Source organism: Felis catus, chromosome C2 (genome assembly GCF_018350175.1).
Source record: "Felis catus isolate Fca126 chromosome C2, F.catus_Fca126_mat1.0, whole genome shotgun sequence".
Classification (NCBI taxonomy): Eukaryota; Metazoa; Chordata; class Mammalia; order Carnivora; family Felidae; genus Felis; species Felis catus.
In genome coordinates, this window is record NC_058376.1 from 80,464,908 (window position 1) to 80,483,258 (window position 18,351).

General features: G+C 47.7%; 1 protein-coding gene across 6 annotated transcripts in view; it reads right to left on the bottom strand.

Moving 5' to 3' along the window:
* ST6GAL1 (ST6 beta-galactoside alpha-2,6-sialyltransferase 1) overlaps positions 1-18,351 on the bottom strand; it is a 123,148-nt gene that overhangs the window by 33,737 nt on the left and 71,060 nt on the right. For 3 of the 6 annotated variants that reach the window (XM_023260314.2, XM_023260313.2, XM_023260316.2), the window contains 2 exons: positions 17,954-18,111; positions 1,319-1,454 (listed from right to left, as the gene is read on the bottom strand). The gene's annotated coding sequence lies outside the window, so the exon portion shown is untranslated. Of the gene's footprint in view, positions 1-1,318; positions 1,455-9,960; positions 10,094-17,953; positions 18,112-18,351 lie in introns of those variants that run through there. The other 3 variants (XM_045037157.1, XM_023260315.2, XM_019840003.3) reach the window with 2 other exon arrangements.

The following is an 18,351-nucleotide window of genomic DNA, read 5'->3' on the forward strand; positions in this document are numbered from 1 at the left end:
CCAAGGTTGAGGGTCTCAAAAAAGAAGACCTCCTCCAAAAAGCCCGGCACAACAGTCCTGCCACTTTAAGACAGCCTCAGCCTTTAGGGTCATGGCCCCAGTGCACTCATCGGAAAGCTTACCTCAGGGCTCCCCAGGTCTCCTAACACCACCCTCTGTTCAGGCTCCAAGTCCAAAAACTGGCTGGAGTTTCTGGTCATGAACACAGAGTATTTCAAGACCCTTTTTCCTCTCTCCTGCTGTTCTGAAGAGACAGGGACTAAAGCAGTTCCATCTAAGCAGCCCAAACTGAAGGAAAGGAGTAGTAAAATTTTCTCCCCTGTTTCTCTGGGGAAACACACCAAGCTTTGGATTTTCCAGAGGTCTTAGCCCCTGGGCCTTTGCACTGCCATAGTCTCTCGCTTGTCCACTTGCCTGTCAACCAGACAGAGTTACCTTTCTGCTTCTGCCCTCCCATGGAACCCCCTCGGGTTTATATCAGGTGCTAAGCAATGCTTGCTTTTCCTGCTGACCCCCTGCTAGAGGGGAACCCCTCCTGGCTCATTCCTGAAACCCCAGTGTCCCGCACAGGACCTGAAACTGACTGGGTACTCAATAAAGGCTTACTGAACTGATGGGACTAGGTCAATAAATCTTTTCTACCCCCACCAGGCTTCTAGAAAAACAGGAACAACCCACATTATCACCTACAAAGAACAAGCCAGGGGCCTCTGGGTGGCTCAGTTAGTTAAGCAGCCGACTTCTGCTCAGGTCATGATCTCGTGGTTCATGAGTTCGAGCCCTGCGTCGGGCTCTGTGCTGACAGCTCAGAACCTGGAGCCTGTTTCGGATTCTGTGTCTACCTCTCTCTGCCTCTCCTCTACTCGTTCTCTGGTTCTCTCTCTCTCTCTCTCTCTCTCTCTCTCTCTCTCTCTCTCTCACACACACACACACACACACACACACACATAAATACATAAAACATTAAAAATTATTTTTCAATAATAAATAAAAAGAACAAGCCAACACTAAACCAACAGTAAGAAAACCCCAGTCAAAGTAAGGTTCCTGCCCTGGTTTGCTCATCACTACATGCTCAAAAAAGGTGGGCTGAATCACAGAATAACTTCAAGTCTCCCACTTCCCATTTATAAAAACAGGCAAACCACCTATTCCCACCACTCACCGAATCAGAACACATAATACGTGAGGAAAACAGCGAAGCCGCAGTGAGACATCGAGACCCTGTGACTCCCGGCCCCATATTCTACCACCCCATTTCTTAATTAGGAATATACCCCTTTGCTGCTCCATAGTCCAAGCTTCCAGGTCTCCTTACCTGCTCCTGGCTAATCCCCCTGGGGCTGCAGGCCCAGCAGGTCCTCAGGAACCAGCACTATTCTCCATAGGAGGAAGGTTGGCTTTATGGGGTCTGGAGGCCAAGGCTCATTTTTCTCAGGATGACCAAAACACATCTGCAAAGGCCAAAAAAGAAAAAGAAGAAAAAAAAAAAAAAAGAGGAGGTTCAGAGCTGGTTTCCAGGAGGGGCAGGGTTAAAGATTAACAAGGTGGTCAAGCACCTCTGAGAGTCTTTTGGCTCAATCCAGGAAGCCCGGAGGGCTCAAAAAAAGAAACACAAAGAGACAGGAGCCCATTACAGGTGCTGAGCTCAGGGTTGGCAACAGCAGAGAAGTCCTGGAAACAGACCTATATTAGATAAGAACATGCTAGAAGGATAAAGCAGGCACCACAGAGCAACCTGGGAAAGAAAAGGATTGTTTAGTCACTGGTTTAGGGGTAAATAGCAATTTGGGGAGAGAAGATTCAGCTCATCCCTAAAGACACTCTAGACAGATTTTTCAAAGTTATTTCTCATCGGGGCACCTGGGTGGCTCAGTCGGTTAAGTGTCAGACTTCAGCTCCGGTCATGATCTTACAGTCTATGAGTTTGAACCCCACATCAGGTTCTGTGCTAACAATTCAGAGCCTGGAGCCTGCTTCAGATTCTGTGTCTCCCTCTCTCTCTGCCCCTCCCCTGCTCATGCCCTGTCTCTCTCTCTGTCTCAAAAATAAATAAAAACATTAAAAAAATATTTTTAAGTTATTTCTTATCAAAGAACACTTAGTGATATGTGAAATTTCTAGCAGTATAATACTAACTGGAAAAAACAGGTTGTAAAACTATATATAATATTCTAGTCAAATCCAAAAAAATAAAAATTTTAATGTACATGTGAGAGAAAGGACTAGGAAAAAACAAAACAACACTGGATGGTAGAATAATGTTTTCAGCTTTTACAATTTTTTGTATATTCCAAAATATCTAAAATGTATATGCATTACTCTTAGAGTTGGAACAATATTCAAAAATAAATAAAATTTTAAAAAGCTGCAAACAGAATTCGATATTCGAGCGTCTGACTCTTGACTTCAGCTCAGGTCATGACCTCACGGCTCATGAGTTTTTGAGCCCTGCAGCCCCACGTCAGGTTCTGTGCTGACCGGGCAGAGCCTGCTTGGGATTCTCTCTCCCTCTCCCCTCTGCCCCTTCCTCGCTCTCTCTCTCTCTCTCTCTCTCAAAATAAATATATAAACTTTAAAAAAAAAGAAAGGAAATATACATGTATAACACAACATTGATTAACTTCATATATACAAGGTAATACGTAATAATATACAAAATGTATAGATAATTGTGTATGAATTTAGGTAGCAACAGGGGGGAAATTCTTCAAACACTGTAACAAAAAAAAAGTGAAACAGAGAATGTTATCTGTGCATCCATCATTGTGACTAAAAGTTACTCACGTCCAAATATCTAGGAAAAAATGTACCTGACTGAGACCTGGTGAGCAACTGGTGAGCAGAGAGAAGTTCTCATCTTTCAGTCTGACTTCCTTTATTACGCTTCTTATGTTACTGGCAAAACTGTTAGGGACAACACTGAAAATACATTTCAACCTTGTGTATCAACCCCACGCACACTATTGGGCTGGCCTTGAAGCCTGTCCTGGAAGATGCAGCGTTAACAGAACTCAGAGGAAGCCAGAGTGGCCGTAACTCCCTCCCTCCCTTGACCCAGGAGGAGACACCCGCCCGCCTTGCAGGCCTGGGGTTCATACCGGCCGGAGGGCAGCTGTGGGCGGGCCCTGGGTATGCCACACAGGGCAAAAGCGAGAGGTGCCTTGTGGTGTTCCTTGTCAAAAACTCAGGGGGCTCCTTATCAGATCAAAGAACTGGCGCCCAGGCACTCCTGGTCAAGTCCTAAAATAGCTCTGAGACCTCTTCCTCTTCTCATGTCATGTATGTTTCCTTTGTGGCATAAGAGTTTGTAAGTACGCATGCGTTCGTATGATTATCTGATTGCCAGCTGCCTCCTCTGCTAACAATGTAAACTCCTCAAGTAGGAGCCTTCTCAGACTTCTTCTCTACCACCTTCAGTGCCTGGATGAGTGTCTGGCACCTGGTAAGCACTCGATAATTATTTGTTGAATGAGTGAAAGATTACCAGGCCTTCAGAGGCCTATGCTTCCCTCAGGCCACACTGATGGAAAAGGTTCTTTCTCGGCACCCTCATGAGGAACACTGAGGGTAGCCCCCTGCCCTCTAGGTGACGCCTCTTGCCTATGAGCGCTGATTCGCTGCCAACCCCCCCCCACCCCCCCCCAAGCTGCTAGACCATGTGACTTGTTTGAATTCAGGGCGCAAATAGTTAATGCAAATCTTCCTGTCCCTATCGATTGCACCTGTTCAGAACAACTCGCCCTCCTAGGATGTAACAACCACTTCCTGCCCGATTTCCAAAAACCAAGTAGCTGAAACAAAAGTGGCCCAATTGTTGATGTCCATCTACCATTGGTGAGGAGAGTCTTCCGGAAGTAGTCACTGCTGCTCGTAAGGCTGCAGTGGTGGTGAACTTCACCCAGCTGCAGGAATTAGAATCCTCAATTCTCTGGGTGAGAAACTTTGGCCATCAGCTACCATTTATTTGGTACTAGCTGTGTGCTCAGCACGCAGGGGTTGAGGTTAAGAGCTCTGGGATTACACAGATTGGGGGCAAGAGTCCAAACTCTCTCACCAGTTACATGACCTCTGGCAAGCTACTCAACCCTCTAAGACTCAGCTTCTTTATCTGTAAAATGGGAGTAATAATAAAAGACCCTATCTCATAGGATTGTTTAAATAATCAAGTAAGGTGATACACCCATAGGGATTACGATAGGCTTGTGACAAAGACCATAGGCATCACTTCATTTACTCCTCACCATCCCCTCCGGTGCACCCCATGGTTGTCCCAGATTACACATGGGTAAGCTGAAATAGGGAAGAGGAGTAATTTTCTCAGAGTAACTCAATTGTGGCATTCCAAATGCCCTGTGCTCTTGCACCCTTTGTTGCCCTGCAAGTAAATTTCCTTCTGATGAAATGTCTTTTCCTCCCCTGTTCACACGGGGCCACACCCACTCAGTCCCCCACCATCCCCTGCACCAGTTTATGTGTCCCTGGACTCTGAAGACTTTCTTGACTCCCCCGCCCCCCCACCCCACCCCAGAGATCCATACAACTCCACTGTGCCTGTTCTGGCTCTCATCAGACTACGTGACATTTAGCTGTTTGCAGGTCTGTCCCACCCAGACGGAGAACTCCTTCATCTAGCCAGGTTCGGAACCGTAAGTGGGACGTGCTCAGTTGTGTCTGAATGAAAGAGCGAAGCTAGCTCTGACACCACCCCTCCCCATTCCCCATGCCCTTCAACGATCAGATCCACACTCATCCTCGCACCCGTCCGTCACCTTCAGTTGCTAGAACCCCCTTTGCAGCACTGTCGCTGCAGAAGCTTATTTTGTCTGTGGGATACACAGAGTGAGAGGGAACTCACCACCTCCCGGGGGGCGCATATAGCTTTGTGAACAGCTCTGCCCCTTAGAAGGTCTTAAAATGAAGAGAAATCAGCTCCCCCATAAAAATAAACTAGGGGGTTAAGCTCTGCTTTTTGGAACCACGTAGGTTCAGAATGAGAACCACGTTGACATGTGGAGCCTGTGCTCAGTGCTGAGAACTTCACATGCACCAACTCATTTCATCCTCACACAACTCCATGGAGACCACACCACCTGCTACCGGCATCGGTGAAGTCATTTCCCCTCCACCGGGACACTCTTCTTCACCCCTTGAATATTTTTGCAGCTGGCTCACTGTAATTCTCCCCACGCTGTTTCTGTCCTGACTCGTGGTGATATCAACATCCACCTACAGAATGGTTCTAGTCCCTGGTCTCTCAGTGAATCTCTTCTACTCCAGTGATTGTGCCTTTAGCCACTCACCCCCAAGGTCATATCTCCGATCTTATCATTTTCATAAAAGACTCCACAGTCTTGATTTTCAGGACCACCACCCCCACACACCATTCCTATCTTCGTAGCTTTGTCCAACTAGTTCTGACCTCCAACTGTCTTCTGTGGTTCCTCCTACGACCTTCTCATGGTCTCGCACTTCCTTCACAGCCCCACTTCCCTTCCTTCCCAGATTAAACTCCACAGTCACTCATTAAATTGAGCTCCTCCATCACACAATATTGGATAAACCCCAATCCTGGTTAAAGCCAACTCTCTGTGCCCCTCCACACCTGCGAGCATACAGCTGCATATGTAAAGAAAATCAAAAAACGATACTTAGTGGAGTTTGCCTCAAGTTCATGATCATAAAATGCCGCTAGCTGCTTTATGCTTCCTAGTAATCACATGCTACTTTTCTAGTCAATTCACCTGCCACTCGCCTAGAGGACTATGTGACTTCATCCCCATGAAAAGTCCCCTCATCTTCCCCTTTCCTTGGTGAACGTGCTACTTACTCATAGAGAGAAAAGAAGCTACCAGAATCGAATCACCACATGTGCACCTCTGTACCACAGCTATTCACCTTACCTGCATTTATGTCCAAATGCTGTCTCGTTACTATGGATGAACTGGCTACACCCAACACTTGCCGTACGCAACATTTGCTCCACTAGAACTCATATTTATTTTTTAAAATATTTTTTAACGTTGATTCATTTTTGAGAGACAGAGAGAGACAGAGTGCAAGGAATGGGCGGGAGGGGTGGGGGAGTGGCGACAGCAGAGAGAGAGGGTGACATAGAATCCAAAGCAGGCTCTGGGCTCTGAGCCATCAGCATAGAGCCCAATGCGGGGCTCAAACCCACAAACCACGAGATCATGACCTGAGCCAAAGTCAGACACTTAACCAACTGAGCCACCCAGGCGCCCCAATGTGCCACTAGAACTTACATACTCTTCTCTGCTTAAGGATATTCTTCTATAAAATCTCCCCTTTTTCTTCTGCGTCATATGTATCCCTCTCTCAAAGATGATGCTTATCAGCACATAGACATGCTATTGTTTCTCCTATCTTAAACAAACATACAAACCCCTCTTGGTTGATGTGAGGCAACATGAAACACACAGCACCACCTACGAAAAACTCTCATCCAAAATGTTTCACCTGTATATAATCAAGCCTTTACGTGTAATTCCAGTTTTGAGAAAACACGGGCGAAAGAACAAGTTAAATGACACCACAGACAGAAGCCAGAAAGCAGGGCATTCTACAGAACTGAACTAGTTTCATCAACAGGTCAGTGGGCATGAAAAACAAATGCCTTAAAAGGCAAAAATGTCATATGCAATATGCAGACTTTGCTTGAATTTTGATTTGAACAAAATACCACCAGGGACAAATGGGGTCCCATTATCAAATGGGGATATCTGCATATAGATCTGGTATTAAATGATATTAAGAAATCATTGTTGGGGTGCCTGGGTGGCTGAGCCAGTTAAGCGTCTGACTTCAGCTCAGGTCGTGATCTCATGGTTCGGTTCATGAGTTTGCGCCCCGCATCGGGCTCCCTGCTGTCCGTGCAGAACCCACCTCAGATCCTCTGTCTCCCTCTCTCTCTGTCCCTTCCCCCCTTGTACTCTTACACTGTCTCTCCCAAAAATAAATTAATTTTTTTTTTAAAAAAGAAATCATTGTTAATTCTGTTAGGTATGCTTATATATGTGGTTTTTTTTAAAACAGTCAGTCCTGTGCATGTGAAGTAGAGATGAAATCTACTTTACAACACTTCAGCCACAAAACGGGTGAAGCAAATATGAAAAACACGTAATGTCATTTTTTCAAGTGTGTTCAAACTAGGCTAGGTCAGAAATAAGAGACACTTGCAGACTCTTCTTGGACGATATCGTTGGGTGGGAGTGGGCAGAGTTTAAGCTCGAACAAAAAAAAGCACGGGAGACAATTTTTTCTGTTTTGCTGAAGGAATTCGCTGAAAAAGACACATGACCTTACAACGGTCACACATTTCGCCGTGGCGTACGTTCCACATTATAATCGCCATTTCCCTGTCCCTCCTGCGTAACTTCTTGACCTCATTTCACCTTCCAGCTGCTGCCCTCTTTCCTTCGCAGTAAAACTCCTTGAAAGAACGTTGTACAGTCACGGTTCCTAATTTTCCTCTTCCCATCCTCACTTGAACCCACCCCAGCAGGCCTCCGCCATCTCCAGGAAACGGCTCTTGTCTACGTCACCAAAGACCTCCGTGACCTCCATGCTGCTAAGTAAATGGCCAGTGCTCAGTTTGCACCGTGTTTGGCTCCTCAGCAGTATTTTGAGAAGTTGGTCATTTCCTGCTTCTGGCTTCCAAAACCTACACGTTCTCCTGGTTTTTCTCCACCTTAGTGGTCATTCCTCCGTAAATCTCCATTGCTAGTTCCTCCTCATCTCCCCCATCTCTGCACACGGAAGTGCCCCTGGGTTCTGCACTTGGCGTTGGCAACACTCATTGTCTGCTTGTTGTGAGCACGTTGTGGTCGGGTCTATCCCTCCTCTACCCATTTTGCACTCAATCCATGCTTGCTGACATGCACCAGAACGAGATCAGAAAACAGGTTATGTCAGTGAGTTTCTGTGAAAAGGAAGTCCTTAAGAATTGAAAACACACCAACAAAACAGCAGGGTCAGGATGGGGGTGTAGAATAAAATACTATACTCACTTGACTATTTCCCTATCACCTATTACCAGTGAGGGGAGGCAGCACTGCCCAGAGCACTGATGGTCAGACTTCGAGCATATATATCACAATTATCAATAACTGGGGCGCCTGGGTGGCTCAGTCGGTTAAGTGTCTGACTTCAGCTCAGGTCATGATCTCACATCCCGTGAGTTCGAGCCCCGCATCGGGCTCTGTGCTGACAGCGCAGAGCCTGGAGCCTGCTTCGGATTCTGTGTCTCCCTCTTTCTCTGCCCCTTCCCTGCTCACGCTCTATCTCTGTCTCTCTGTTTCTCTGTCACTCAAAAATGAATAAACATTAAAAAAAAAAAGAATTATCAAATTACTTATTGAAATGCAGATTCCTGAGTTCTCCCTCAGTCATTCTGATCCAAGTGGTCTGGGATGGGGCTCAGAGATGGGCATTTAGCAAGCACCCGTGTGATTCTGACACAAGTGGTCCCACCCACACATCATGCTCTGAGAAAAGGGCAGCTGAGGGCACCATGACTCAAAGTGAGATCCGCAGTTAAGGCTAGTCTGAGAACGCTTTCTCAAGATCCGGGATGGATTCTAGGATAGGAATCTAATGTAATCAACTTTTATACTAATTCGAAGGAGTAATTTTATGCCTATTGATCCTAACAATAACTTTAAGAGTATTCCAAAAATTCCTCCTCATTGCATTTTAGAAGCTATTGACGTGGGAGAGGTTGGCGGGAAAGAAAAGGATTCTTCACAGATGGTGCGAGAAGCCCTGGCTTGGGAGAAAGGGTTCACGCTCTGTCATCTCAAAAGCCCAGATTCAAATCCTGACCTTTCTACCTGTCAGTTATATGAGGTTAGACCAGTCCATCAGCTTCTAATAAGCCTGTGTCTTCATCTGTAGAGGATGGATGATAATACTTTAAAAATTCACCCCTGCAGGGTTATAGCGACAACTTAATGATAGACTTCATCGCTTTGTTCCAGCTAATAATTGTTGAGCTTTTTCACCACGTGCTGAGTACTCTACACAAGGGCCAAGCTCCTGTAATTCAGCAAGCTCATTTAATTCCTGAAGAACAGTCCCTGAGGCAGGTACCGCTCTCAGCAGCTTCCACAGTCCCCGGAGAGGTGGTCCAGGCTGCTGACTCATTCCCAGCCCCTGGCCACCGAGCTCTATTAGTGGGAGCCAGCAGAGGTCAAAAAGTTAATAGTTGTGTCAAAATATTTCCGACAAGTCACAAATCTGCTCAAGCTAGAAACATATTAAGCCACAGGAAACCAACTTGCAGTTAGTAAATCTGCGAAGCGAGTGAAAGGAAGCCTCCAGAAAGATTCACAGGGGGGGTCTGAGTAGCTGTGCTTTTGCAAGTGTTTTTACCTGAGGGCCAGAGTAGCTGCGGAGGAGCTCGTGGTGGGGAGGGGGCAATCCTGCCCGGATCAAAGCCCCGGAGATAAAGGGGCTTTCACTCCTGCTTGCCCCAAATGTTCCAGACCCAGGCTGCAAAAAGTGTGTCTTCAATGGAGATAAGATCTTTTCCCAGCCAGGCAGGCACTAATGGAGAAGGAACACCTGAGGACATTTCCCTGAGGTTTTTCCCAAAGCATGAGAACAGAGCTTTGTGGGTGGGTATTGAGTCCCCACCACAGACAGGTTGCCCTGTGGTTTCTGACCAGAGCCAGTCACCCTGAACGGATAAGGAGAGCTCTGAACTCAGGATTCATGGAGCCACGGCAAAGGGAAATCACTGGCCTTTTGCTACTGTCTTCAACCTTGCGCCTTTCAACGGTGGATGTATATTTGTAGAAACGTTTGCCTTCCCATTTGACAGGTGCCAGGCTGAAAGGGGGCACGTCACACCCCTTCAGCTCCCTCTCCCTATGATGCCCACTGCCCAGGACAAGCAATCAAAGCCCCAGCCCCAGCAGGCATCTTGCCCCATCTTACCACACTGAGAACCACCGTGCACTCCACTCCATCCGAACTGAGCCAAGGAAGGAGCAAAAGGGCCTATAAGGAGGGTTAAATAAATACTGCACGCCTCCTAAGCGACAGGTCCACCCCTTTTTCCTCCACACTTCAACCCACACCCAACAGAGAAGCAGAGAGAAAAGAAAATGGGCCTACCTCCTCCTCAGGAAATGGAACTGTTTCATCTCCCCTTAATAGTTAAAAAAGAAGTAAGTTTATATCACAGAAGTCTCTACACCCACAAAAAGGTATAGGGAGTAACACAATGACCTGTTTTCAGAACCCAGCTCCAAGGATTACCAACATTTTGCCAACTTCGTGTCATCTCTTTCCCCCTTTTTTTCCTCTGGAGAAATTTAAAGCAAATGCCAGCTCCCCTATCTTCTCCATTGGGGTTCCATAAGAAAATTAAGCCCTGATGTCCTACGTATGACATCCATTTACGTAATGAGTTAACTTACCTCCCTGGCATCCAGGATGGCGTCAGCTATGTGCCATCCTTGGGAGAAGTGGGACCCCAGGCCCTCGAATAATTTTCCATGGAGCTTAATTCTCTATAACTCACACACACACACACACACACACACACACACACATCCACGCACACACACGCACCGGGTCTGTGAGAGGATATGTGAGGATATATATAAAACCCCGATCCCATTATCACTTAATATCCAATCCACTTTCAAATGTTTCCCAGTTCTCTCAAAAGTGTCTTTTACACTAAATTCCTTAAATGAGGATCCAAACGAGGTGGGCACATTTTGTTTGGATGATCTACCACTCTCAACTCCTTTTAATGTGAAATCGCTCCCCACTCCCTGATTTTTCCTTTTCAGGACATATATTTGTGGAAGAAACTAAGTCATCTGTCCCAGGAATGTGCCTAGAACGGAATCCTGTGGAGGACCTCCTTGCGGTATTGTTTAACTTACTCCTCTTTGTTCTGTGTTTCCTTCCTGTAAACGGAGTGTTGGATTTCAAGGCCTGTTGGAATTCAGTGGTTTCAAGTTGAATGGTTCTCCCAAGTTGTTTATATGTAGGAGGGCCTAAGTCCTGGTTGCCTGGGGGAGTGCAGGGTGAGGGACGCGGGGAGAGGCCTGAGCTCCCCCACTTTGCAGAAGTTCCAGAGTTAGTGAGAACATCATACACAAATGTTTACAGTTATACTGTGATCCAGCCAGCGACACGGCAATGCAGACACCAGCCAGAAACCCCACGCTCCCCAGAATGTGCCTTCCAGTGAGGGGATAAGTGAAGAGTAAAACAAAACAAATACGTACGTCGTGTTTTGGAAGTGGATAACCACTGTGCAGAAAGTTAATGCAGGGGAGACAGATAGGGACCACAGGGTGTATGGGAGAAGGATGGAGATCACTGTTCAACTGGATGGTCCAGTGTTCAACTGGATGGTGAGAAAGCCTCACTGAGAACACGGCGCTGGTGAGACAGACTGGAGGGAGGTGAAAGGAGGGGGTCATGCAGATGTCTGAAGGAAGGGGATTTCAGGTGGAAGGAACAGCAAAAATCCCTGGGCAGGAGCAGGCCTGACCTGTTTCAAGAACAACACAGAGGCCAGAAACAGAGCAGAGCGAGAAGGGGAGCAGAAGATGAGGTCGGGAGCATAGGAGCCAGATCACCTAGGGCCTTAGACAGGTGTAGGATTCCAGCTACATTCTGAGTAAGACTTGGCCGACCTATGTTTGCAAGGGATCATTTGGGCTGCTGAACTGAGAAGCAAATGTGGTAGGCAGCAGCCTGAAGGAGGTTAAAAAAAAAAAAGAAGAAGAAGAAGAAGAAGAAGAAGAAGAAGACTTTTCAAGAGTCCATTGCAACAACCCAGGTGCAAACGGCCCATGAACCACTTACTCTTTACTGGGTGCTAGCAATTTAGAGATATAACCAAATGTGATCCTCTTTTAGAAACAAAAAGGAAGTTCTGAGAGAGTTTAAGCCATTTGCTCAAGATGCCATTGTCAGTGGTCAAACTAGATTATTCTAACTGCCCAAACTGCTCTGCTGTCCAACAGATGTCTCTCAGGACCCTTTAAAGAGCTCCTAAGAGCCTGGCTGCTTTACCAGGTCAACTACTGGTGCTGGTCACCATCCTGGACCCTCTGGTGACACCTCTTTACTCTGCCCTGATCTCCACTCCTTAACCCCTCAGTGTGCAAACCTCACCCTCATCTGTACCTTAGAACCTGAACTTTCTGTCCCTAGAGACCTTGACCCCCTACAACCCCCAGAGGGTACTTCAGCCAGCCACAATACCTCCAGGAAGCAGTCCATGTGTCCCGGCTTCCAGAAACCTTCACCACAATGGGCGCCCCCACACCACTTTTTTTTTTTTTTGAGAGAGAGAGAGAGAGAGAGAGAGAGAGAGAGAGAGAGAGAGAACGAGTTGGGGAGGGGCAGAGAGAGTGGGAGAAAGGGGATCCAAAGCAAGCTCCGTTCTGACACCAGAGAAGCAGGCTCCGTGCTGAGGGCAGAGAGCCCGATGCGGGGCTCAAACTCACAACCATGAGTTCATTACCTGAGCCGGAGTCAGACGTTCAACCAACTGAGCCACCCAGGCGCCCCGAGGGCTCCCCTTTCTTGCTTTGTGCCAACTGTGCTGCCACTTAATCCTGTAATGACTCCTCTCCCTGCTTCTCGTGTCAGGGATGGCTGGCTGCCCCACCGACATCGGGATCCTGCTGCCATTCAGAGTTGTTGAAAGTGGCGGCCCACCCAGGGGTTCCATTTTCCAGCAAGCGCACACGCACACACATACACACTCTGTCCCGAGGTGGGACAGGTGGCCTACGAAATGGGATCCAAAGTAACAGGTGCCTCTGCTAGGCCAAGATGACTAGGAAGTGTAGCTAGCATCACCCTAACCGAGCTTCTTGGTAGAGACCTCCCGCATCCTTATTCCTACTCCTCTGGGAGCATCAGCAGATTCTCTGCAGTAGATTCTTCCATCATCCCAGGACTTCCCCGCGCACAGTGGATTAACAGAAGCTCTCCTCAATGTATTAAAAGCCAGAGGTTCCTGAGTCCTCCATACCAAGTACCTTTCCGATTTGTTTCCCCCTGCTGTGATTCCCTGATGTGAAGGACAAAGGCAAAAGAAATGCAGACACAATTAAATTTCCTTATAACCTGCAGCCCACTGACAACTACTTGAGGCAGGCAGAGGATGCTTTCCTCCAGGAACTCCCGACTGTTTTAATGTTAATAATGCTCTCGTAGAGGCAAAAAACAACCTTAGCTTGACAGTAGCTAGGCCCCCAGGATCCTGTAAGTCTTCTGTAACATAGGAAAATCCTTCTGGAAACTTCCTTGGTTTCTACTGGCCCCCAACTTAAAAGTATATAATCACTTGCTCCTCAAAATCCCACTGCAGCTTTTTCTGCCCAAGGGTCCTATCCCCATGCTTTAATTAAACCACCAAAAAAAACGTCTCAAGATTTCTTTCTTGACCGTCCGCTCCCGGTCATCAAATCACATCAATCCCCAGGTTTTAAAAGATGCTATCAGCCACATTTAATTAAGAATGTGGGCTCTTACTTGTCAAATGAACAAAGATATTGCTGCCGGTAAGAGGTTCTGTTCAGCATGAGGTTACCATTGTTATCACAATCAGTTGGTAAAATTTCAGCGTGAAACAAAGAAATGGATGATTTCTTTGCCCTGGACAGGTTTGTTTTGTTTTGAATAAATGTGCTTCTGCCATCTGGCTTTTTGAAATCCTCCAAGAGTCTCGTGGGCAAGGAATGCTGGTTTGTGTGGCCTGAAACTTACCCCAATAAACTCATGACTTTCTGATCCCAGCTGGCCTCCTGAAAAACAGGTTTTATTGGTTGGCTAGATATGTAGGGTACTTAAAAAAAACTACCCACAACTGCCCTCAACTAGGCAGAATTAAGTCATTCTATGCTTATCTGGAAGAATCTGGCCCCCGAGTGCTTAAAAGTCAGGAGCCCAGCAATGTAAGATCAGATTTGTATTGACTGCCAGATCAGATACAGGTCTCTCACCCATCATCTCAGTGCTCAGCAGCTGAAGGCAGGCAGCCATTACATCAGAAAGACACCCTGCTCTGGGACAGAACAGAACTGTCACAGCTGAGCACAGTAACTTGGTGGCCCAGAATTCTCACTGAAGAGCAAAAGGGGACCAGGTGGCAACAACGCACGAGGGAAAGAGTTCTACTGAAAGACCAAAGATGAAGAATTTTCTCTTAAATCCTGATACTGAGGGTCTGATGACCCACATCTGTCTCTTCGAGCCCCAGTTTAACTGTCTTTAGTGAGAACAATGATGTCTGCTAATGTTGTCTTAAACATGACGGTCACCAGGAACTCCTCGGCTGGAGATCGTGCCAGGGGCTGTTTATTCTTCCCTTCCATTTTGGCTTTACCCAACCAGACAGGAGAATGGCAGGGCCAGAGTTGTTGACATTCCCTGGAGCCCAGAGTCACTGAAGGGAGCTGCTGTTCTTAGAGGCAGCCAGCAAGGTGATGAAATGTTTACCTCTCTCACCTTGGCAAATTGATCTCTTTCCTAGGACCAGCCCAAGGCCAACTGGGCTACCATACAAAGAGAAAAGGGAAGAGAATGTAGAGGAACGAGGGTTTGATCAAGCCTGTCCTCAGGGTATACCCTACCCCTAGTCCCACAGCCATAAGGGTCAGTGTAGGTGAAAGGAACCACTCAGGTACTACTTTTCCATATCACCTGGGCATTAACATCACCTAGGATGCATCTAAAAATATGGATGGCAGGGGTGCCTGGGTGGCTTAGTCGGTTGAGCATCCAACTTCAGCTCAGGTCATGATCTCATGGCTCATGAGTTTGAGCCCCACATCAGGGTCTGTGCTGACAGCTCAGAGCCTGGAGCCTGCTTTGGATTCTGTGTCTCCTTCCCTCCCTGCCCCTCCCCCGCTCACACACTTGCGCATGCATGGGCACGTGCTCTCTCCCTCTCAAAAATAAATAAACAAAAAAATTAATAAAAATACAGATGTCCAATACTGTCCTCAGTAGATTCTGATCTAATTTGTCTAGACCAATAGAGGCCTAGAGGAATATGAACGTTCACAGGAGGGTGGGCTCAGGCAGAGTGGGAAGAAGCCATGCTAGTTCAGGCTAAGCGTGAAGGCGGGGGATGAGCCAAAACCATGGCCTCAAGCGTGTGCAGTCCCTGCTTAGCAGAGGCTCCTCCACAACCCGAGGAGTCTGCTGTCCCTTCATGGCTCAGAGTTACTGAGAAGGGGGCGGGGCTTCAGTCCAGGGTTTTGGGAATCTCAGGCCAATCTGTTGTCACTTCTGGGCTCCCCACCCCAACGGGAAATGTGAACAATTCAGGTCTGTCCTGAGGTCAGAGGCGGGGAGTCACGACTACCAGAGAGAGTGCTAATTGCCCTGGCATCAAGGTGTGTGTTTCTTTCACCTTCTCTCCTCCCAGCTGTGAACCTGACTTAGGTCACCAGATCACACAGGTGGCAATGTGGCTAAAGTATAATCTAATGGGCAAAGGAGTGTGCTCCATTCTGGGCAATCACAGACAAGGGCTCACACTCAACTTCCACTCCTCGGGAATGGTCATTTTCTCCTAGAGGGGAAGGGCTGGTATTCTGGAGTTTTCTACATTCACTTCCCTCCCCACCACACATACACAGAGACCACTTTATAGCTGCACCTATTTGGTGCTTAATGGAGCAAGCAGACGGTGGACAGTTTGGATATTTTTCTTTCGGGGCCAGATCCACAAATCTCAGCCCTAATTAATCTCACCCCCAAACCTCCCTACTTGGTCATTCCCTCCCCTTCATTTCCGGGATCCAAGAGCATGCCCATAACCAGTCCATCTCCATAGAGGAAGCTTCCCAGACTCTCCAGGCTGGAGCCCTCGCCGTGTAGACTCCCACCACACTCTCGACCTAGGTGAATGCTCTCTTACAGGCATTCCAGGTGCTGGGAGTGAGGGGCGGGGGGGGGGGGGGGGGGGGGAGGGGGGGGAGCTGCTAATCTTATTCTCCTTCTAATCAGAGATAGGGCTCTATGGGGATTCTTCTGCTTCAGTACCGCTAAGCACAAGGCATAGAAACAGTACTCAGTATCCGGACCAGGGCTCACCGCCCGGGCTTGTAAATGTGTTATGTTGAGGGTGGGAGGTGGTTAATTTTTACATAAGAAAATGATTTTAGACTTGAACCAAAATCACCAGTGAACACGAAGCAACTACTGGGCGTGCATCCCTATACAGAGAGAGAGGAAGACAGAGAAGTCACCATGACTGCTTTTGGCGGCTCCCTATGTGCCAGGCACTGTGCTAAACCTGCACGTAGAACCGTTCATTCAGCCCCAACGGCCACCCTCCGAGGTTGGCGCGGTTATCGTTTCCATTTCGCAGAGAAGGAAGCTGATTTTTCAAGAAGCGGAAAGGCTTTGACTGATAAATGGCACTGCCAAAACGGCAATCCAGGACTGTCTGAATGCAAAGGCCATGCTCTCAGTACCTCTTCGCCAGTGACCATCTCCTTGGACCTGTGATTCAGCCACAGCCGTGCCGCCTAACCCCAGAAGCAAATGGTTTCAGTTAATAAGGAAACCAGCAGTATTGAGTTCTAAGCCCAGGGCACGCTTAGGATGCTACACACTTTATCTGTCGAACTGGATCTTTCAGCAGCCCTGGATGGCTGCTGTTCTCACAGTTGACCTTTGGCATTGACAGGGTCAACATTTGAAATTTTGACTATTAGAGAACAACCCCATGGTCCTAGACATAAAGCAGGCAGATTTTGCTCATGAACGAATATGAAGTATGTGCAGCAGAAAGTTGGCAGGAGCCAGTCCCTTAGTATGTGAAAGGGCTCATCCCCGGGCCATGACCCAGTGCACAGGGGGCTCTCTGCCCTCCATGCACTAGGAAGTGATGCAGATAACTGCCTGTGAACTACAGATCCCACAGAAATAAGATTGCTAGTCCGTGTTAAGCAAAGTTTATACTCGATGATGAATTTCTGCTAACAGATTTATAAATTCCCACAGCTCTATATTCACGAAATCAGAGACAAAAATCACTTAAATGGTTCAGTTATGCACGACCGCATGTACGGGGGAGCCTCTGTGCCCTGGTAGCACGTGCACGAGTCCTTATCTTAAAATTCTCAAAGATCAAGGGTACCTGGGTGGCTCAGTCAGTTAAGCGTCCAACTTCAGCTCAGGTCATGATTTCGCAGTTTGTGAGTTCAAGCCCCGCATCGGGCTCTGTGCTGACAGCTCAGAGCCTGGATCCTACTTCAGATTCAGTGTCTCCCTCTCTCTCTGCCCCTCCCCTGCTCATACTCTGTCTCTCTCTCTCCCTCAAAAATAAATAAATAAATAAATAAATAAATAAATAAATAAATAAATAAAAGAATTCTCAAAGGTCTCAAGAGAACACTCTCATGAATGTTGAGCCTCCTGATCCAACTTTTTATAGACGAGGAACATGAGACTTGGGGGAGTCCTGTAACCTGCCTGGGAAAGTCTGACCCTGAAGCCAGTGAGCTTTCCCCCCTAAAGCCCAATAGCAAGTCAGCAAAAGGTTGTCAAATCCTGCATGCTGACCCAACCGAGGAATGTGACTTAAGAGGATGGAAAAGAAAGAAGCACCATGGAAGGAAGACAGCTGCCCCCGGGGCCGCCACAGTCCCTCCCGCCCCCAACCAGTGCTGGCCTAGGAATGGCTGTGAACTTACCTTGTGACCACATCCATTTGGATCAATCAGCTCAACCAAGATGGAGGTAACTCTGGGCTCAGGCCCGATAACAGTAGGCCCAGAGGTAACGGCCATGCCGCTGCTCTCAAGATGCTAACAGTCTCAAGTACCGTGAGAAATCAGACAAGCGCCCAAATACCTACTGCACTATTTACTCTGTCTGTTTCCACACCCCTCCCCAGCCCAGAACGTGAGCGCCTGAACCAGCGAGTTACCTCGATGCTCCCAGAGACAAGGTCAGGGCCTGTGGCTCGGCTTCATGTGCCAAATAAGTGAGCGTTTTCTTCTTGCAAACAAGGTGTTCAAGAATCTTAGCCCAGGAGTAGGAGCCCACATCCAGCCCGGGATCAAAGCCTTCATGGACGGGGAAGACCTGGAGGACAGGAGAGAAACAGCACGGAGGTGGGCAAAGGGCAGGGCACCAGGGCACAGAGAGAGGTTCAGGTCAGCCCAAGCAGGGGCCCAAAGCTGAGCAGCGGGAGGTGACACTGAAAGGGAGACTCGGGTCTCACCCCGCGGCACCATGAGTAGCCTGGGTCTGGCGATGATCGGACACGTAGTGGAGAGCAGATAAAAAGCTTCAGAGGAAAGCAAAGAACCAGCGGGAACTGCG